The sequence below is a fragment of the Cibotium barometz genome, chromosome 55 (assembly GCF_041138505.1).
Source record: "Cibotium barometz isolate CiBa-2024 chromosome 55, ASM4113850v1, whole genome shotgun sequence".
Classification (NCBI taxonomy): Eukaryota; Viridiplantae; Streptophyta; class Polypodiopsida; order Cyatheales; family Cibotiaceae; genus Cibotium; species Cibotium barometz.
In genome coordinates, this window is record NC_141100.1 from 13,983,614 (window position 1) to 13,989,066 (window position 5,453).

Here is a 5,453-nt window from a genome sequence, read left to right on the forward strand (position 1 = left end):
GAAAGAGTACAAATTTTTTTCTCAATTTGTAAATTATTACATGTAATTCTCAATTGATGAGGATATTGATGAAGAGGATGTTGATGCAATGCAAGCAAGGAGCTATGCATTGTTAATGCCTAATGGTGGAGGAGAAATGAGCACTTAGTTGTCCTCTAGGCGAGATTTATTTGATACAAGGAGATAAAGGTTTCAAGCTATGATAGTCAAACCACAAGCTTATGGATCTCTTGTCAACACTTCATATGCAAATGGAGTACATGGCCTTCAAGCTACAAGGTGATCGGAGTTGTGGTTCTATTTCTAGGAAGAAGAATTAACTTCCACCATTGATGCACCAAGAGGGGAAAAGTGCATTAAGGATTCCTATGCAACAAGGTGGGACAAATGATAATGATATACCCATGTATCAAGTTGGTGCACATGATGAGGCACATAGTCAAACATTATTTTCTTCAAAGGGAGTGATAGGAAGAAGACAATGTGAAATGATTGATGTTAAAACCTTTACAAGTGAAGCCAAGATAAACAAGGGTAATATATGTGAATTGTTAGTACCTACACTTGGAATTCCTCTTGCTTTGATTGGGGATAGAAGATCTACTATACACTCAATGTTGCAAGATTTTGGCTTGAGAAAATGCAAGAGGACTTCAATTCACTATCACATTTGGTCATTGCATAGAGTATGACTATGTGGGTATTTATGCACACATTGTGGATTTACTTGTGGATGAGGATGCATGGCCAACACTTTCTTAGGTGCAACAACAAGATCTATTATGTGAGGATATGGTTGGGCCATTTGATATTCACTATATGGGTTTTTATGACTCCTATAATGGAAGATGTGCATTCTGGAATTTTCTAGACATATTTGGCAAAGGCACTTTTTGGAGTCTTTTGGGGATCTCAATGAGCTCTAATAGTGACTATGATGGTATTTTATGATATGTAGATGCTTTGGTATCATGCACATGTCATTGGGGCTCATTTTGAAGTGTTTTCATGATAGATTTTCAAGTGGTTTCGACATCGACATGGGTTGCCATAACAGTCCACTATGCTTCAAGAGCACTTCTTCCATGATTGGAGGGTCTAGTTCCACATTGCTCATGGATGAGGCTACTTGGTAATCTTTGGAGTATACGCAACAATATGGCATACTTGAAGAAGGTGTTGCTTGACTAAGTGGCATGAGTTGTATGGAGAAAATGGGCAATACTTGGGATTATATGCATGCTGTACATGTACTCTTGGCTTCTTTCATGGAGATGGCCTTTCATGGTCTAGGGCTCATGGCAAGCTTGATAACCATCATTATGGTGAGAGGTTAAATCACTTAGGCCTTATACACATACCTTCTTTGCTACATGTGCATGTGGATTTCTTCTCTTTTCATCATAATCACATTAATTTCTCATATGTGTTTGATGCTTATCAAATGGATGCTAGATTTGGACTTCATGTGTTGATTTCTTGATATTTGGTCTAGATCCATTTCAATCCATTAGTAAGAAAGTTAGCAATTCTCTCACTCCACTATGGTATAGCTTCAACCTCGAATAGTGTAGCATCAAGTAGATTGTCATCAACTCCAATTGGTGCTTCACCATTAGGTATGCATGATAGATGATCTACCATGACATGTTTTTTTGTCATGCCTTATAACTATGGTGAAATCAAATTCAAAAAAAATCAATAACCACCTTGTGATTCTCTCTATGGAGCATGGTTTGTTCACAAGGTACAAGCTTTGTTGTAGAAGAAATTAATGTTGGAGAAGCCGCCATCACCGTCCTTTGAAAGAGGGAGATGAATTTGATGCTCAAGTTCATGTAAGAGTGGATTAGGAAGCTTCAAGGTATGATAATTCCATCTGTAATATTCGATCTTAGAGAGGGGAAGAGTATTGAAAGATGGTTTTGTGAGATAAGTGGTTTTGAGAAGAGTTTTTGAAATTAAAACGTGGTTTTTGGTTAAGATGTGGAGATTAGGTTTAAAAAGGCTTGGTTTTGGATAAAATCAAAATGATAAAAGGGTGTACGTACTCCCAAACCTTGTCCCCAAAGGTCTTGAAACCTTGAAAAGGAATGTGTACAATCTTGCTGTAGACCTCTAGAAAGTATGTTCCTTCTCATGCAAAATCACATAAATTTTTTTGAAAGCTTATGAAAGTCCACAAAATACCTTGCCTTGGTTCAAAGACTTGAAAATTTTGAATCTTTTTTTTTTGGTAATTTCCTTCTTCTCCTTTTTATTTCCCAAGTGTGTGTACTTGTCCAAAGCTCTAATACCACTGTCAGGACCTTCACACACTTGGAGAAGGAAACTCTAAATTCTCGACACAAAAATTAGAGCATAACACATACTTGCACAAATCAAGAGCATAAACCTTAAATAAAGCAAATTAAATAAACGAGAGAGAGAGAGAGAGAGAGAGAGAGAGAGAGAGAGAGAGAGAGAGAGAGAGAGAGAGAGAGAGATTGAGTAGAAGTCATTGTCGACACAAGAGTGGGTTGAATCTCCGCTGGGTAGAGAGAGAGAGAGAGATTAAGTAGAAGTCATTGTCGACACAAGAGTGGATTGAATCTCCGCTGGGTAGAGTGTGGCCCTTGTACCACTCTCCCATATTTATATGTATTATGCTTTTTTAAAAAGAGAATTCCAAAAACAAATCACAAGCAAGCGCTTTTGAGTTTATGAGCATGCAAGCGCTTTTGAGTTTATGAGCATGCAAGCTCTACAAAAATATAGCAAGCATTAATATAAAGTCTTGGGCCTACCAAAAGTATAAAATAATATTTAGTATGTACAAAGGTATGAGGCCTTAGCCTTACAAAAATATAGATGTCTAAATATGAAACCATAAAAGGTTTTCACATGTATTCCAAAATATCTCATAGTGGTCCAACATTTGTTCCACCCATGGTTAATACATAATCCACCATCCACCACTCATTCTTTGCCCACATCCAAAATAATAATAGTCAGTATACACAGCTTGATTAAACAAATTAATCGTGGTAAACATCATACCAGCACACAGCTTGATTAAACACATTAATCCTTATAGATTATATAAATAAAAGGTGTATCTAAAATAAAATATCCCGAAATAAATTAATGGGCATCCCCATAGAGGTTATGACCAACATCACATCTCCTCTGAAAGAAGAACCCATAGGCCTGATTAGACCTTATGAGAGTCCTTTGCCACCAACATTACTATGATGCCAAAGTGTTCTTCATCATATCTACATCATCCTCAAGGAAGATGGACAAATTGGCTTCAAAAGGCTTATATTGTGCTTCGAGAAGTCCATGGATGATGAGAAGCAGGAAGGGGGGCATACAACCAATTTCTATATTTGCACCCCCAAATAAAATTTTGCTCCCTAACAACTTATGTTCACACAAAGTGGGAGCCTATTGGGAAAACATAACTCCCATAAGTATAGTAAATATTAAAACCATACTAAAAAATACAACACATATTTCAAAAAAGAAAAAAAAAAGAAAAAAGATGAAGAGCTCAACACAAAACAATACAAACAAAATGATTGAAAGCCCTGCCTTGAGTTTGTAGGACCAAATGGTTACCCAAAAAAGTTTTAGATAGCCTTAGAGGTTGCAACTAGCATTATTAACTAATGGGACATGGAATTTTCAGATCAAACGATATTTGGATCTAAGGAGAAACAAAGTAATGGTATCACAATTAATTATGAAAATAATGATGCTTTAATTGTAAATGGACACAATGATAGGCATAAAGCAAGACTCTAATTCATTGCAAAATCCATTCACTAATAATCAAGGACTAATGTCAATTTATAATCCAAAGAAGGCATCTTCAAACCCATAATCTACTCCATCAAATCTCCAAAATTGTCTTAATCACCTAGAATTTATCAATCATGTTCTATGTTCTGTCAATCACCTAGAATTTATCAATCATGTTCTATGTTCTATCAATCATCCCATGTGATTTGAAATCTACCTTTTTCTAGACTAATAATTAACTAGGAGTTGCATTCAATTTAAGTATCAATGGCACCCATAAAAATAGAATCTTTTAGCTAAGTAGTAATCACAATCAAAACCTAATCCAGCCTCTCTTTGATTGTAAAATTCATTCACTAATGATCAATAAGCTACATTGATTCATAGAATCTTCATATCCATAATTTTCTTCATCATTATCTATCTTTTATAATTTACCAAATACATATTAACCTTGTGCAATGCATCCTTTGATCAACACCATACAATTTGACATTTCCATTCTTTAAAAATATTGACCCAATTTGCTACTATGGTGATTGTGGAGACCGAACCTAGTTCACAAAGATTAATTGCACACTCATACTTTAGCCCATTTACTCATCACCAATTATCCATCTAATTAATTGTCTATTGCATCTTAGGTTCTAGCTTCCATTAGCATATAGTCTCCCATCTAGATTAGCCATTTAATGCATCACATTAGTAATACAAAATCATTTTTTTGAACTCTATTCTTGTTTTGTGTTGTGAAATATGCTACTTCTTGTGAATGTTTTTTTTCCGTACACACTCGGGGCCCACTCAAGTGGGTGGAGCTGATTTCCCCTTCCAACAATTAGCCAATTATCATGGTCGGGCAAGGGCCACGTACCATCGGGCAAGAGCCACTCTTCTTGTGAATGTTTTGTTATATCCTATCGGCATTGTGAAAAATTTCTTCATGTAAAGTTTGTTGGCATAGCCTTATAGTTGTTAGAGTGAGCCAATGACTTTGGAACCTGGTTGCACACTACTCAACCTCCTTGTAATTTTCTTGTAAAAAGTTGTAAGTTAACCCAAGTCAATAAATGGCATTGGAGTCGGATCTCTACTTTGCCATGGGTGCATGATAATGCATTTATGGATTAAAATTCATAAAGTTCATTAGGTTGTAATGAAGCCCTTAGTTATAAGGGTGTTTACACACTATGATGACAAGATTTCTTCATTTATGCTCTTTAGCCTTTTCATGCCATATGGAAATGTCATTAACTCATTGGTAGAAGAATGTTGATTGGTTTTCAAAGAACCTTGAGAGTACAAAACTCTATACATGTGGTTGGAAGGTGAGAAAAGTAAACATGTGGACTTACTGTGTCCATTCATGGTAAACACCCAGTGCCTTTTGGTCTCTTGTGTGGGGGCGAAATGTTTCTATGAAGTGTAAAAGATCAGAAGGAAACTAAACTCTTAGTGAGTATCGAGAAACTTCACGAATACTAAGGGGTTACCTGTTTTAAGATGACTACTTTGTAAAGACAAAAAAATGAAAATATGAGTAAAAAGCTCAAAAAAGTGTGAGTGCATTTCAAAATTTAATGACAAATTTGTGAAGACATACAATTAATCACATATCAAATAAAAATGAAAATATGAGTAAAAAGGTCAAAAAAAGTTCAATTTAT